Source organism: Carcharodon carcharias, chromosome 7, assembly GCF_017639515.1.
Source record: "Carcharodon carcharias isolate sCarCar2 chromosome 7, sCarCar2.pri, whole genome shotgun sequence".
Lineage (NCBI taxonomy): Eukaryota > Metazoa > Chordata > Chondrichthyes > Lamniformes > Lamnidae > Carcharodon > Carcharodon carcharias.
Window position 1 is genome coordinate 56,392,452 of NC_054473.1, and position 17,834 is coordinate 56,410,285.

The 17,834-nt window shown below is 39.6% G+C and overlaps 1 protein-coding gene across 12 annotated transcripts in view; it reads right to left on the minus strand.

Annotated features, from left to right (window-relative positions):
• Nucleotides 1-17,834, minus strand: part of foxp1b (forkhead box P1b) — a 518,322-nt gene that overhangs the window by 432,395 nt on the left and 68,093 nt on the right. For 8 of the 12 annotated variants that reach the window (XM_041192646.1, XM_041192648.1, XM_041192643.1 and 5 more), the window contains one exon: nucleotides 8,315-8,413. The exons of the other annotated variants lie outside the window; for them this stretch is intronic. The gene's annotated coding sequence lies outside the window, so the exon portion shown is untranslated. The remainder of the gene's footprint in view (nucleotides 1-8,314; nucleotides 8,414-17,834) is intronic. 12 annotated transcript variants of the gene reach the window in all.

Genomic DNA, 17,834 nt, shown 5'->3' on the forward strand with positions numbered 1-17,834 from the left:
AGGCAGAATGGTAGCAGTGCAAACAATATATGTCCAACCCCAAAATAAGTTTCAGTCCCATCATTAGATCAGAAACAGAGCAGAGAATATACCCTTCCCCATAAAGCGAAGGCTAATTGTCATCTGATGCAACTCTTGCTTAAGAGTGGAATTAGTATTCAGCAGAAAGCATATTTTCTGCCTATCCACTCAGGTCAACAAGGATTCCTGCTACATTAAGGTCTAAAAAAGGCTTAAAATACCTTGAAAAATGAAATAATTGAAGGAAATTAGAAAGACCTCAAGAGGTTTTATATGACCATTTATGATGAAAAGACTCTCAATACTTATACTGTCTTCCAACTGTGAGGAACTAAAAATTCCTAAACTTATAGTAAGAACCTTGATCAGAAGACCTAAAATGAGCAACCCCAATTAATTCCTCCTTCATACACAGTTACTAAAGCTTCCTATTAATATCAAATCACAATGTTAATACCAGGAGTATTAAATGTAAAAACAAACAAGTTTATTTTGCAAGAACTGAGCATTTTGTTATACTGCCTTCTCTGCTGCCCCTATTCTTTGGGAGTTGTAAGTGAAATTGTTCCACAATGGCTGCCTGCAATTAAGCACGTATCAGTCTTACTCAGTGAAATGCACAACAGAAACTTGATGACGAGGATAAGATGGAATTCTTTCCTTATATTTCATCTGAGAAATTAAGGACCGAGGAACATGGTGACATTTTTTTCGACTTCTGAAATTGATTTTGAGGAAGTTTGAGTGATTTGAAAGATTGCTGCATTTGTGTACATCATATTCAGATACACAGTGAGTGAGCATGGCATGTAATTGAAAAAAATGGCACTGAAATCATATTTGCAGACAATGGGGGAATTCAACTCTAACAAAGATGACTGGTGTAATTACGGATGAAGGTCACACATTTGGCTGGAAACGAATAAAATAGGGGATGAGCAAAAAGTAAATATTGGGGCCGGATGCTTTTGAGCAATGTTGCCAGCAAGACCCCAGTACTATGGACTATTCTGAAATTAATGAGATCCTGGACCCATATTATGGCCTGATTAAGAATGAGATTGCACTGCAAGTTACATTCCATGAAAGGATGCAATTGCTAAGTAAGACTGTTGGTGGTTATATTCTCAAAATAAAGAAACCCTATTGTCACTGTGGGTATGGTGCTAGCTTAGAAATCGACCTTAGAGACACATCTTTATGAGGCCTAAGTAACAATAACATCCAGGCAAAGTTTTTTTGTGAAAGGCAATAAACCGACATGGAAGGGGGCCTGCGATGAGGCCACAGTCATGGATATAACAAAAAGAGATGGTTGCAAACTGCAAGAAAGTACTTTTCCTAAGACAGCAGGGGAGGTCCACTGGATTTCAGTGAGATCCAGGCAACGGCACCAAGTTCACAGTCTCAGAGTCAGAAATTTAGATGCTACCTTTGCCATGATGACCAACCATTTAAATGTCCCCATTGGAAGGTCGGTCATATCCAGACTGCATGCAGGAGTAGAAGAAACAGTAACGCTCCAGATTGCAGCCATGCACCAGGTTGAGGCCATGGTACATCTGAAGCTAGTCCAGGAATCTGGAACTTTGCAAATGCACAAAAAATAGATATGGAAACAGAAGTTGATGTTATACAATAGGAAGATCAAGAGTTGTACTCAGTCAGAGAGCAAGAAAAAACAACACATGCAAGATGAGAGTAAAAGGGCTGAAGGTATAATTCCAGCGCCCACAGGAAAAATGAAAACTGGAGATTCACAACTTACTTTCATCACTGATACAGCTCCAGCAGTGCCTGTTATCTTGGAAGGAGAGTATAGGAATTCCTTAGTCACATTCCCTTCCACAAACTGGAATGAAACTGACTAGTTATTCCAATATCAGTAGTCAGTTAAATCAAGTTAGTGTTACAGGAGAATATGCCAATACATCCTATTATGTGCCATTGTCAATAATAGGAGGGAACAAAGTCTCCCTGATGGGAAGGAATTGGCTTAAGAAAATATAGTTATATTAGACTAAGTTATTTATAGTAGGAATCAGTAAGGGTACATCTAACATTGAGAAGTGCTAAGAGAGCACAAACTGGTTTTTGTACAAGGAGGACTAAATGGCAAAATTAGCCACCAGTACGATGTTAAATATCTTAAGACAGCAGAACATACAAATGTGGATGTTCTTTGGAGATTTCATGTGGAGACTGATTCATTTTTTATCAATTACTTTACATTCAAAAATGACATGCCATTGTCAGCCAGAGAAATTAGTGAAGAAACTCACAAGGATATGGTGCTCAGTAAAGTGCTCAGTTAAGTCATGAATGGCCAATCTAGAGTTTGATGACGAGAAATTGCAGGTGTATTTCACATGTAGGAATGAATGGAGTGTAGATCAAGGCTATCTCCTGGGGGTTTAGGGGGTTCCCTCCAAGTTTAGAGAGGGATTTTTAGATTGTCAGATAAACTTCAACAAGAGCACACAGTGACAGTCTGGATGAAAGCAGCATCAAGAAATTTTTTTCTGGTATCTATAGGTAAATAGAGATGTTGAAGAGTTAGTGAAAAGTTGTGAAACATGTCTCAGAATGAAAAATGATCTGATCAAGGTTCCTTTCATTCCATGGTTAAACACAAGAAAACCGTGAGAATGAGTATATGCCGATTTCTTTGTGGTGGGATGGAAAAAATACCTTATTTTGATCTAATAGCTATAGCACATGGATAAATATTGAGTCTATGCCCAATACCACAAGTGTCAAAACTACTGTGGTTTTGAGAGGTTAGTTTGCAATTTATGGGTTGCCAAAGGTGTTGGTGTCAATTAATGGTCACAGTTGGTGTCAATTAATGGTCACAGTTGGTGTCTGAAGAGTTTGAAATATTTCTGTGTATGAATGGAGTCAAACACACCCTAATACCTCCATATCAACCAGCACTGAATGGTGCTCCAGAAAGAAATGCACAAATTGCGAAGAGGTCTTTGCAGAAGTATTTGCTAGATGAAAGACTAGGCAGTAATTTCTATCTTTCTCTTCTATACAGGCTACACAATTTTCTGTTCTCTTACACTATAAACCCAGTCTAATACAGGTTGCTCACCTTACGAGTTAGTGTTTAAATATGCTTCTAGGACAAGGTTTACCCTGATGTCAATAGCAAAGTAAGAGGAAAGAAAGACAAAGTGAAGATGAGTCATGATATACATGGCGTGAAACTTCAAGAGTTCAGTGCTGGTCAGAAAGTCATGTGAAAAACCACTGCGGTGATAAGGAGAAGTGTGTGATTGGAGTTGTTGTAAAGAGACTAGGTGCGTTCACGTATCTAGTGAAGATTGGAAAGAGAATCTGTCAGTGTAGATCAAACAAGTAGATATTTGCTTGAAAGAGGAAATCTGACAAAGGGAAAGCAACAAAAACCTCCTATAGTCCAAATTCCTTTTGCAGTCCCAAGTGAAAGTCAGAAAATAAGTGAAAGTCACAAGGAAACTGAAAGTTTTCTGAAATCACAGAATCCACCAGTCAGGCAAAGTGAGCCAAGGTCTTTGGTTAAGACAAATCAATGTCAAAGTCTCAACCATTAAGTGGAGTTAGTATTTAAAGTCAAAGTTCAAGTGTGACACAGCCAGATATGTTGAGAGAGCAGAGTTAAGCTAATGGAAATGGGAGGAGATTGCCAGACAAAAGAGAAAGAAGCCAGATAGGTAAATTGAAAGTATGTAGGAAGGAAAAAGTAATAAGTCATTCCTTTCATTATTTTTGGCAAATGATGATAATTTTATTAAAGACATACTGGTGTTAAGGAAATAATATTGACATGTAAATTACTCTGGTAATTTTGGTCATATATATTTAGATTGTGATTACAGCAAATAAAAAAAATGCAACTCAACCTTTTAAGTTTCAGGTATTGTTGATATTGGTTTAGTTATACTGTATTCTTGGAAATTATGTACAAGTGCCATTTTACATTTCAATATATAAGTTTTTTTCTTAAGTGGGAAGTGTAGTATATTGCAAGAGCTGAGCGTCTTGTTATTCTGCCCTCTCTGTTGGTTAGGTGTAGCTAAAGTTTTTCAGCAATGGTTGCCTGCAATTGAGCACGTCTTACTCAGTGCAATACACAACAAAAATCACTTTTTGTTGGCTTTGCCTATGCTGCAAATCAAACCATTAGAATATTAAACTATATTTTGAGGCAGGTTCTCCATTCCCACATTTTAAAAATTACAGCTAATATATGGATTCAAAGGCAGTAAATTAGGGTATTTTTCTTTCATTCATTCACGAGATGTGGGCTTCACTGGTTAGGCCAGCATTTATTGCCCATCCCTAGTTGCCCTTGAGGAGGTGGTGGTTAGTTGCCTTCTTGAACCGCTGCAGTCCATGTGCTGTAGGTATACTCACAGTGCTGTTAGAAAGGGAGTTCCAGGATTTTGACCCAGCGACAGTGAAGGAATGGCGATATAGTTCCGAGTCAGGATGGTGAGTGACTCAGAGGGGACCTTCCAAGTGGTGGAAGTATATTAGGACATTGCTGTTTACTACAGATATAGAAATATCTTAACCATTTATTCTGTAAAATATACTGGCTATAACAGAACTTTAAACAGTTTATTTAAAATTTTAAATGCTTTAGCGTTGAGTGTTTCAAAACACTTTACAGAGAGGAGTGGAAACTAAGTTATTGCAGGTATGCTAGGTGTGACCAAGGCTTAGATGAAGAAATGTATTTTGAGGAAGCTTATGAAGATGTGGTGTGTGAGGGGAACAAGTGTCTGCCACCAAAGGTAGAGCAAAGAGAAGGGAGTCAGAGATGGCATTGGAGGGACATATGGAGGGAGACAGAAAGGAATTTGTAGAAAGATCAAGGGCAGGATTTTCCAGTCGGTAAGCAGGGGGCAGGGCCTGCGCGCCGACACGTAAAATGACATGCAGTGACGTCGGGCGGAACTCCCAACATCATCGTGCCCCATTTAAATTTTCCAGTAGATGGGGGCACAGCAAAATCAGCTGCCTGCCCGCCGACCTATCAATGGCCAATTGACGTCATTGACTGAGTCATTAAAGTAATTAATGCACCTGCCCGTCCAACCTTAAGGTTGGAGGGCAGGCCAGGAGCCCCAGCAGGAATTAGAAAAAGCATGAAACCTCATCCACGGGCGGGATGAGATTTCATGTAGGTTTTAAAAAATTTTATTAAAGTCTTTGTAAAAATTATGGACATGTCCCAACTCATGTGACTCACATGAGGTGACAGTGTCACATGAGGGGACGTCAGGAATTTTTTTTTTCAAATTTTTCATATTTGGCACAAAACAGCCAATCTCCCTGAGGCAGCACTTAGCCTCAGGGAGATGAGTGCGCTTTTTCGGTTTTGGGATCCCCCCCACCCCCCCACCAGCGGCACAGGGAGCGCATAGCGCCTCTGTGCGGATGTCGCGCTGGGCGGGCCTTAATTGGCCCACCCACGTAAAATGGCGCCGTGCCCCCAATCAGGGGCGCCGATCGGAAGCACACCTTCAACTTCGCCCCTGACGGGGGGGGGGAAATCCTGCCCCAAGGATTTTAATTTCAATTTATTCTTGGACAGAGAACCAATGAGGATAGAAATAAGTTGACACCTGTGCTGCAAAATATACTTGCAATAGGGAGGAGTTTCGGATGCCAAAATTGGAAGTGTCTGATTTTAAGTTGGCCCTATGTTTGCATGAACAGGAGCAGAAGTGCTCCTCCTAACCCTACATTCAAAGAACGTGCATCATCAACAGCCATCACTTTCCCTTCCCTCTCCCCCTTCCCAGTAACTCTGATACCTCATTTATCCGGCATTGAAAATTGGGCTGCATCAATCACACTTTGCCAATGGCCTGTTTGCTTCTCTCTGAAGCTCAGCAGGTCAATGCAAATGAGGCCGAAGACCCAATATTAGGGGTATTTCAAGCTATACCATTCTCCCCATATGCCCCCTGCATGCACAAAATTGGTACACCTGAATTTCTAGCTTCATAAACTCTAGGGAGAACAAACGTGGAAATTGAAAATATCAACAAGAGGGTATTTGTTAAGGGCAGACATTGTTGCAGCAATGAACAGAGAGCCTACCCTGTATTTAACAAAATGTTCGATCTGGGATTGTTGTACCCTGATACTGGAGACAAAAACTGAAAATTTTTCGATGGCCAGTTCTGGGGGGAAAAAAGCACATGTGCTGGTCCTAAAACTCTAAGTAATCTCTCAAAATTTAAACTGCACTAAATAAAATGAATCTAAAATACAGTTACTCACTCACTGGATGCTTAAAAAATGAAAATGGAGTCACGTAGTGGGGTAGGGCACCATTACTTCAGCTCTGATATTTACACTCAAACCAATGTTACACTGATACGAAAATGATCTCTTCACTCAGCTGGCTGCAGAGACTTAGATGAAATTGCTTTCAGCAGCCTTAACCTAGTTCCCAGCAGGCATTGGATCACAGAATAAAACCGTCCACAATGTATGGGGAAAAGAAAAATATTTGCAACGATGTAGTAGAAGGTGGTAGATTAGAGAGAATTTTATTCTGTGCCTGACCATACAATATAACTGTTATGGAAGTGGTTGATGTTGGTACTGGAAGTCTAAAGTAGAAAATGTATCCCATGACCATACTAACTTAAGTAGCAAGAAATTCAACTGAAAAAATATCTTTAAAAATCTAGCATTACCTACACCTTGTGAACTCCATGTGCCCACATCAATTGTGCTCAGTGAGGAAAATATTGCTGCCAACATTAGCAAAGGACAGCACACATATTTATAATGCCAAAAAGTTCATGGACAAGCAAATGATTCACTTAACGATTTAATTAATACATTCATGTTATATGGAAAAGTAGTAAATTTCATGATCTTGGACTAAAATGATTTTAAAAATATTCATATTAAATGGATTTTACCTTTTGAAATGTATTTAAATCAGGATTATTTTACACTCGAGAGGATGGAAATGGACCTTATACAAAGGTGCTGTAACTGCCATCTTAAACTCAATTAGATTCAAGCAGGATTTAAATGAGCTCTCCATTTTATATAGAGTTTTAAAAGAACATGTTAATTGCTACCAAGGAAAATGTAGAAATAAAAAAAAAATCAGATGTCTCCATTAAATATAAATCATGTATCATGTAATTTGCTTTTGTTAATTATTGTTAAGAGTATACGTTTATTGAACAATTGTACCAAACGTAATCCACATCTAAACAGAGGTGTTTGCCTAATTTGGCTTACTGCTGAATTTCTACTTCCAGTTTTTAATTTTAGCATAGCTATTGCCAAGGTTAAAAACGTGCAAGTATAAATCAGATTTTTGACACAATCATAATCCGGCACACATAATCTATAAGCTGTGTGGCATCTGTATTTTTATGCAACAACAGTGATTTCCAAACTGTGGGTTGTGACTCCAATTGGGGTTGCAGAAATAGCAAACTGGGTCTCGAGCTCCCCCTCCTCTGAGACTGTCCTCCGTGCTAGCATCGAGGCCCAGGTAGCACCCAGCCGTCCCCTTGCCCTGCTCGTGTCTCAGTCTCTCTCTCTCAGGCCATGGGCTCTGCCTGTGACCACTTCACTGGCTCTTCTGTCACTGGAAAATATGGAGAGTTTGACTGAAACCTCAGTGGTCAGTAACTGTCACATGTTAGCTTTTATGCCTGTTCAGAAGTATTTCACTTTCCTCATAAAACCTGGCTCTGTCCATGAACCCAGGAGTGATGCCTTGGCTGCTGGGCTACAGCCTGTCTGAGCTCAACCCCATCACCCTGGCACTGCAGAATGACCTGGGCTCCAACATCAGCTACCTCAAGACCTTCAAGCTGCGCTTCCAGCCTGGTCAAGGTCCATGAGTTGGAGCAGCTCAGATGAAGTAATGTACTGGTGAGTACATAATATAAGAACATTTTTATAAAATACTGTTAAAAACAGATTTCGTACTTATATGATGTATTATATGTTGACCTATAATACACAAACATTAATCATATACTGAATGTTATTTACGCTGCTTTATTGTTTTTTTGTTTTTGTTGGTGACTGGGGTTGTGTTAATTTTGAGTGTTAAAATGGGATCACATTGGAAAAAAGTTTGGGAAGTGGTGTGCTACAGGCTTACTACATTTTTGAACTGTACTGTTTATCTTCACTGGGAGATCTGTTTTAGTAAAAAGACAGTTATTTCAATGGAAAAGTTGTTTTGATTAGGTTAGAGGATTAAAATGCCAAAATCCAAATTTAAGGCTACATCAATCTGTAATACCTGGTATACCACCTTTATATGAAAGCAAAGTACAACGGATGCTGGAGATCTGAAATGAAAACAGAAAATGCTGGAAATGTTCAACAGGTCAGGCAGCATCTGTGGAGACAAAAACAGAGTTAACATTTCAGGTCTGTGGCCTTTCATCAGAAGAAAGATCACTGACCTTAATGTTAGGTTGGATAATGTCGAGGCAGGTAGCGGGAATCTGAAAATTTCCCGGTTTGGCATGCACAGCAATGGAGGAAGTGTCAGCAAATGCAGGATTTTAGTTCTGGGGGAGAAGGGCGGGTGATAACAGGAGTCTTGCCCACTGACCCTGGAAAGAGTTCAGGGGGAGCCACAGGGGCTGTCAGGTACAGTGGTGGGCTGGTTAAAAGGCCCGCCTCAATGCTCTGGGGCATCATCCCAGTTGTAAGAAGGACAGCAAAACAAAAAAGAGCCATCACTCCTCATACCCCACATCTACCATGCCCTATCCATGCCAACTCATGTCATCTCATAACCCTCACCCATCCCATGCCAAGCTGTGCCCCTCCACCCACTCCCCGTGGCCCCTCATAACCTCCGTGCCAAGCTATGCTCCTCCACCCACATCCCATGACTCCTCTTTTCCTATATGTCAAGCTAGGGTACTTCTATGCCCATTCACTCACTATACACTCTGGACAGATCCAATGAACCCTATAGTAACAATAAGATTTGTGCAAAAGATTTAAAAAGTCATTTATTCATAACTTTCTACTTTCTTTTAAAAATACTGTTTTCACTACAACCAATAAAAGTTTCAATTATCCAGACCGTTTAAAGTACCAATAGCAGAAACTACAAGCACTTGACACCTTGTTGCCTTGTGTAAATAAACATTGTGCAATTGACAGAACAGATCACAGAGCAAGAGCTGTAAATCAAGCAATGCTTTCCCTGGGGTGCAGCTGTTTCAATATTCTAATGGATGTCTGGACACTCAGCCAAGAATACATAATGAGATTTGGCTGAGAGTATAGCTTGGCACTGGGTGCACGGATAAGTCCTTCTGAATTTAACTTTCTAAATTCTATGGTTCACAATACCTCTGAGGGGGCCATGAACTACTAGCCCTTTAAAAGCTGCCCGACTCCATGAAAATTGCAGGAGACTGGGACATGCCTACCCCCCTATAGAGGCAGCCAGGTTGAGAATGCAGGGTGCTGATTCACAACATGCACCAGCCCGCACCCTTAACTTGCACTGGTGAAAATTGGGGGCACCGGGAATGAGATCCGGAATCGGGTCCCGGCTGCCATTGTACACCTCTGTGGAGACTCCCCGACTCCATAAAAATCCAGCCCGTTAACTCTATGTTATCTTTATAAAATTTAACTTTGGCTCTGCTGCTTCCAGCCAATTTTTTTTTTACATTAATCACAAATCTAGGGGATAATTTCTAGACTCTGGAATACTTCAAATTCAAGATCACAAACAGAAAAGCAGAAACAAACACTGAGCAAACTACAATATGTTATTGCTACACAACGGTAACATGCAATCAATCATTCATCCAACAAACTCTCATTTTCCCAAAGTACATTTTAAACATTTCTTTTGTGAAATTTTTCTGATATTCCTTCCAAATATTGCAAGTTTTTTACCACTGATTTGTTATCTCACCCCAACTTTATCCAATGACTAAAAACATCATTGCCCTGTCTAAGTGAGTTAAAAATTATATCATAGTGACATATTAACTGCTGTTAAGTCAGTATTTCTAATACTTTTGACTTGGCATGCATTTTGTTTTGACACAGAACAGCTCAGTGGTGCTGCTAATAAAAATGAACTGAGCTTTACTTTCAGGTAAACAACACTAACAAAGTTCGAGTTGAGTAGGCCACACATTAACACACTGAAGATCTACCCACTTCTCATTTGTCTACAATATTTTGATATATGTTCAAAACTATTTTGCTGCCAATTATCTAAATATAAAACACAAAACTAACTAAATCTTTACATAGCAGCAGTTATAAAGCTTCTTCCAGACAATAACGAGCCCTTCACTCAGGACACACTCAGCTCCATTCTGCATTACAGATTGCAAACTTCGAAGAGCACAATGTCACAGCAACTGCAGCAGATATATTCACATGTTAGTGCCCCACAAACATGCTCCATATGGCCACATATATTAAATACGGCAGTAGAAGTAAACTAACAGATTAGCAATTTTTTACTAATGAGATTGGGTGGGGCTAAATTGGAAGGTCCCCAAAACTGAGCGCTAGGATCACAATACATAACTAACATATGCCTGTTAATTGCCATGCAAGCAGCCCAACAATTTCTTGTCGTCTACTCATTTGAATGGTCTCTGCCTCCAGTCAGCACAAACCACGCTGTTCCTTGGCTGGATGCATCAGCAAGGGCCAATATCTTGAGCGGCTAATACCACTTGAAACTAGACTGCATTGTTTAAAGCTAGCTTACACCTTTTAAAGGGGAATGGAGCAGGTGTTGGGAGTCATAGTTGAAGAGAATCTGACCTGGAAAAGAGTGAGGTAAGGCACAATAGGGACGGGAGCAGGCTTCCAAGATTTTCAGACTCTGGGTTGGAGGATCTTGGTGGAAGAAGTAAAAAGATGTCTTGTATTCACAAGAGAGAAGGGAAGCCCCCCCAGATACACGGTCAAAAGGCAGTCAAAGCTTATTAAGCAATGGAGGTCAGTGCCAGGAGTCAAGCCCAAGGAGCTGGATGCAATGCCACAAGAAGTTCAATGTCATCACACTAGTTGACAAGGTCAGCGAGTGCATCTTCAAATTCCATATCTTACCAACAATCTCTATCAATCAGGTCTCACATCGAACATTCATGCTTCATCTCAACTTCACACACTTAGCATTGCTGAAAGACTCACACCCACATCTCACAGCTGGCACGCACTGCCAGCAATTCAACCAAGATGGCCACATCAGCCAAACAGATTACCCAACACTCACTTTCACTCTTTCAGGCCAAAATGGTGCACAACTGGAGCTAGCAGGAACTAATCGTAGGCTCGCCTGCTAGTCCTAACCCCCATGAAGGAAAAGGTGTTGGCCATAATTGGATGACCATTCCTGAGGTTGTGGCCAGTGGTGGGGCTGTAACAATTGAATATGACAGTATCCTCATACTTAATCCTCCTTCTCCAGTCCCACTTACCCCACATCCATGCTTTCTACTGCTTTACAAGCTGCAGAAGGTATAAGCATGCACCTCTTATTTTCCTCCACTTCCCACACAATGTATCCTTGCACTTTATCCCTTTAAGATACCCAAAAGGTCAAACCTGACAGGCAACGGAGGAACACCAAGAAGAAAGTGATGACAAAGACAAAACAACATCACTTGTTCCTTGGACAGCACCTTCCAAATGCATGACCGCTACCATCTAGAAGGACAAGGGCAGCAGACACATGGGGGCACCATCACCTGGAAGTTCCCTTCCAAGCCACTCACCAACCTGACTTGGAAATATATCGCCATTCCTTCACTGCCGCTGGTCAAAATCCTGGAACTCCCTCCCTAACAGCACAATGGCAGTACTTACACCAGACGGACTGCAATGGTTCAAGAAGGCAGCTCACCGCCACCTTCTCAGGAGCAATTAGGGATGGACAATAAATGCTGCCCTAGCCATCATCCCATAAATAAATAAAAATAAACTTGATTTCACACTAGCTCAGATACTGATATTGCACATATCTTAGAGGATTGATTAGAGACAGGATCTGTACGGGTGTGACAAGTGGGCTGCAGTCAGGGCAGAGCATAAGGATAGGGAGGTAGCACAAAGGTTCCACGGCAGAGGACTCAGATGAGGATCTCAATGGCCAGCCAATAGAAGAATAGGTGTTTGGTGCATCCGGAAGTCCACCAGTGAGCCTTGGTCAATGTCAAGAAGCATAGAGGAGTCCAGCGCCAATGTGGCACATAGCACAGAGCTTGGAGCCTATCCTTTCCAGCATGGAACTTGGGAACAGCAGTTGGCCATTTAGCCACTGTTCTGCCATTCAATGAGATTGTGGTTGATCTGTGACCTAATTCCACAGGCCTGACTTTTCCCAAATATTTCATAACTTACTTGGTTAACAAAAATTTATTAATCTCAGATTTGAAATTAAAAATTGATCCAGCTTCAATTGCCATTTACAGAAGAGGGTTCCAAACTTCTTCCAGCCTTTATACCGAAGTGTGATCTAATGTAGAATTGTTCTAAAGATGTCTGTAGTAATAACGTATTCTTCAGTCATCACTACTGGTATCAATAACACAAATTTCATATCAACCCACTGAAGGGATTGGGGGTTGCATTAGGATAACAGGTATCACAAATGTTTTTTTGACATGGTTCATATCTATCTCTTCCCCTTTTTCTCAGCTTCAAAATCTCCCCACTGTCTCTCACACCCATTTATCACTGTGTCACTATGTTTTTGCCTCTACATTGAAGCAGCATAGTTCGACTGCGACTGATTCACAAGTTATATATACATGCTGAGAAAAATTGAACATTTCATAAATGAGATTGATAGATTTGTTAGGAAAGAGTATAAAAGGTTATGGAGCCTAGACAGGTAGATGGAGTTAATATACAGATCAGCCTTGATCTAACTGAATGCCAGTATAGGCTCTAGAGGCTGAATGGCATATTCCTGTTCCTATGTTCCTAATTTGTCTAAAACTATAGATCTGATATCACAAGCATCAATACTACATCATATATCTGTCTGGCTTGGATGCAGGCTTGTTCGGCTCCAATCAGTAATCAATAGCAGCGAGATATTTCCATTCTGATTCAGATCTTAACAAATATTTAATGGGCCTCTTTCCTTCACTTTTTGTTTCCCCAGAGTTTTCTCCTAAAGGACAATTTTTAAAGCTAATACATTATCTGCCCTTAAAAATGTATATGCTACAGGTTATGTTTTCCAGTATGGATCACAGAGAAAATGCAGTCTCAGTTGTTCCCTTCCCAACCTCTCCCAGACACTTATGTTTTACCCCACCTCCTTGATTCTATTGCATACTCTTACTCATGCCATGGGTAACTTGCTTTCTCTAGTGTAAAGCTCAAAGCCCCAATGCTGACGCAAAAGGGGAACAGAGACTAACTCTGTACAATACCACTGAAACAAATTACAACACTTTAATGCTAACAAAACCAAACAGTAATCTGCTTGGAATTTTTGAACTCCTTGATTGCAACATCATGAAGCAATATGCAATTATTGACGCAATAGCTAATGCAATAACTCAAAAATATCTTCACTGGCATGAGGATATTTAAACAGATAATTCAATGCAATACTATGTAGTTATTCCTGTAAATTCACTAAAATAACCCTCACCATCGACCTTCACAAAAACTTAGCTGCAATGCATGAACATATCATTGAGGTCAATGTTTTACTTCAACTACACCGCATGTCCGACAGCAGCTAACTTTAAACATAGGCAAATTCACGTGCATATACACCTTCACTCACATTGCCAAATCAATTCACAAATTGCCTGTTTATACACACACACACACCCCGCCCCCCCCACATGATCTCAAGCACTTTCACTTACAAAACTGAACTAAATTAACTGATTGGAAATTGACATTCAACAGTATTTTGTAAAATAAGTTCACAAATATAACCTCTCCATAAATATCACCCTTCACCAAATCTACAATTTTAAGATTGCAAGGAAACAAATAATGAATTCAGTTAAGGGAAAACGAACTAATGCACCAAACTATTTGAAATTGTAGTGAAGACTTGCTTTAACAAATTGCATCATTTAAAAACAAAATTGGAGATTACTTAATGGAGAGAAAATTATCACTGAACATATACAACTAGGTACTGGTTATTTATGCAAAACTGTACTCCTTAACAGAGCAGGTGAGTAATTCCTCTTTTATAATTTGTTTTATTGTCTCTAAATTTTCCTGTCTTAAGTTTCAAAGCATCACACACGACACCCAAGCTATGTGGAGCAGCCAAATGGCCTAATTCCCAGCCTTGGCCAGTGCTGCTCTGTAATCAACTGCTACAAACTACAAATTCTGAATGACTCACACTCCAATCTCTTTTATTAGCTCACAGAATGGGGATTGGTTACTTTTCCTGTGCGGAATTTTAACTACGAGGCACAAGTCCTCGTATGCCACTCCATGGCATAATGCACTGGAGTGCTACAAGCCGTGCTTCAACACACCATTCAGATACCTATGGAAAATTCTTAAAGGATCAATTCTTGACTTTACATAAAATGCAATTGTTTTCCAAGATGAATGCAGTCACGAACCATGAAGAAATAACATAACCTGGGCCTCAATGCATTGTAACTTCCGGTAGCTGTGAACAATTGATCTGCAATTCGTATAATCCTTTGAAGGACATATAGTGGGTGAAGCTTATTTTACACTCTTGAATTAAGGGAAAAGAAAATCAGGCAAGGAATAAATAAGCTGCCAATTCACCATTGTCTCTTTTGCACCATTCAAAAGCCAATTTCCCACCAACACACTGTCAACAGAATACATGAAAATCAGCTAATTCAATTTGTAGTCTATCTGATTCTAAATGTCTATCTTTACAGAAGAGAGTTCTGGGCAATTACAGATAAACATGAAACAACCATCATCCATGTTTTTAAAACAGAAACATTCTTGAATATTTAAAGATGGTTTCAAGACAGTTGGATGCAGAGGTACCATGTGGAAGACTACATTGCTGTAAGTAGCTAGGGAAATTTTAGATGAGTTTCATTGAAATTGTTGTTAAGCAAAATGCATCTTTCCCAGGTTCCTTTCAAATGACAGCAAAGCCTAACAGTGTACCATAGTGTTCATTAATCCAAACTTATTAATGTCTTCCTTTCTAATTTTTATAATTACATTTTGAATTCACTGCATTGTTTTGAAAAAAAATGAGTGACGTTTGTTGTAATATATTATCAATTGTTTCAGTTTTGTTGGAAGATCTCAAAAATAAATTTGACACTGAGTTGGGCTAACTACTGCAGTACAGTGCCTGCTGGGAGAGTTTCATCATCTCCCCCTCCCCTCCTGCTGATCAGAGGTGGTGGATGATGGAACCTTCCTCAGAGTCATGAAATTAATTACTAACGTATTCCATTACCACTGCACAAATGTCATGTTAATTTCAATCATCAGCAACTCAGACAATGGTTTCACACTGGCAGCTAGCCAGCTAAAATGAGGAGAACTCAGCCAATTACTTGACTTGAACTGGGAAGAAGACCTATGAGAAGGGGAAGCAAATGTTAAATGTTAAAATAAGGTATCTTTGCAGATAAGTGCTACGACTATGACAAGGCAAATTTTGAGATCTACAGAGAAGCTTAGAAATGCTAAATGACAGCTTTACAGAACACATGCTGCTTTAGTAAATAAAGCAGCTCTTTAGGGGGACCCAATTAGGTTTTAACTTTGATGGATTTAATTTTGTTTTAGTGAAGCAGCAATTGAAAATTATTTTAATCAAAGTCACTACAGCAAATCAAAAGCAGTATTGTGACTTAAGTGTTCACAAAGACTGCAATACACTACACAGTGCAATAAATTACTACTACGAGCATCAACTTTAAAAACAAACTTCAGAACATGATTGCAGTTTTTTTTATTATTGCCCCGGTTAAACTGAAAATAAGGAGAGACTTGTGGTCTGAGACCTTTGCTGAATATAATGTTTTGAGTTATGAGTCAAATGTATTATTCAAAGCGTTCTCAACACATCACTATGCTCATGTATGGCATCTAAGAGAGAAACCATCCTGCGTTAGTTAAATGCTGTCAGGAACTCATCTGCTAATATAATCACCATCTTATGACCATCTTGCTTATTTGCCTACTTAAATGATCATAGAATAAACTCCTTAAGCATAGATCTCAGCCTTCCAAATCCTATTTTGAACCAAATGCAGCTATCTTAACATCCCTTTCTCCCACCGCTTCTAAGATTTTCTCAGCATTGTCAATCATATTTATTAAGAGAAAATGTCCCTTCTTAAAGGGTGAAGTTTTTTTAAAAAAACTGACCATTAAATGCTGTTTTTAGAAATATGTTATTATTTTAAACTGCTAATTTTCACCACAGTCATTTGTGTAAAATAAAAACACAGCATCAAAAAGATAAAACATTTCATCAGCAGTATCACAAATCTAATATATCAGTAGCCTTCTTTTAACAAATGCTAACATGCATTGTATTTGCAGCATCTTTGTTAATATTTCAGATTTCCAATATTCAAAGTTTATTTTTTTTCTTTAGAATGGGATAGAGCTATTGCTTCACACAAATTTAAAGTTTAAAGCTTTGAAATGATATCCAATTTAAAAATAGGTGATACTAATGGTACCTCTATGATTAACAAATACATTTGCAAAAAGGTTAGTGAATAGTAAAATCCCTGCAATACTCATTTCTGTTAAGAATATTAAACTATAAAGAGAATGTTGTGGTGGCACACTGTATATGCATGGCTGCTCTGGTGTAATGTATAGTGGTTTCTCCCCTCAGATATCTCTCAGACAGTGATTTGCCAATATCAATTAGCCCATGGGGATCGGGGAGAAAGCCAGATAATTCCCCACAGGAAGCGAAAACAAACCAGGCAGCCGGTCATTGCAGGCATATGAGTTAACAGAGGCAGTTGTTTGTCAGTCGATAGCCAAAGAATAGCCTGTGACAGGATCATAAGCGTGAGCAAAAAAAAAATGTAAATAGGTGATATGATTCCCCAAAGGCTTATGAGGCAAATCCTATATCTAGTGTGGTACTGAGCCATGTAAAGCAGCAAGGGCTTATATATGATCCTCAATGTGTGCTGATCCTGCTGATCTTTCTGGGCAGCTGTGGGGGCACACAGTTGGGTTCAGCTGCTACAGAGGGTTGTGATTTTGGTGGGGGGGGGGGGTCAGGAGAGAGAGAAATCAGCCATGCTGGAAGCTTTCAATGCCTACTTGCAATTGTATTGTGCTGATGTCAATTGAGGGCACGATGATTTCAGTTACAATATCCTCCATGGTCAAATAGCCTTTTCACATTTAAAGTTTCAATTTAAACCAGAAATTGAATCAGGCCTACCTGGCTTGTTATTGTACCACTTTGGTCAGTCCACTTTGCTGCCAAACCATCAGGAAACTGATGCATCCATTTCTTGAAATCGTTGTTGCAATTTGATTATCGCTTTCTGCCACTACATAATGTCCACTGTGACACTGAACACGCACCAACTAGTGTATAACAGATCATAATAATACAACTTCTGTGTCACAGGCTATGCAGAAGAATAAAACTACTCAGGGGTAAAGTTAAATTTTACTACCTGGGTGGTAGCCTGGCAAAACTGATCCTCTGTCCATTGTAAAACTTGTCCAATTTTCATTCAATGAAATTAATGGGCTGAAAATTGGTTAGGTTCTACAACAGGGGAGGCAGTGGTGTAGTGGTACTATCACTGGACTAGTACTCCAGGTACCCA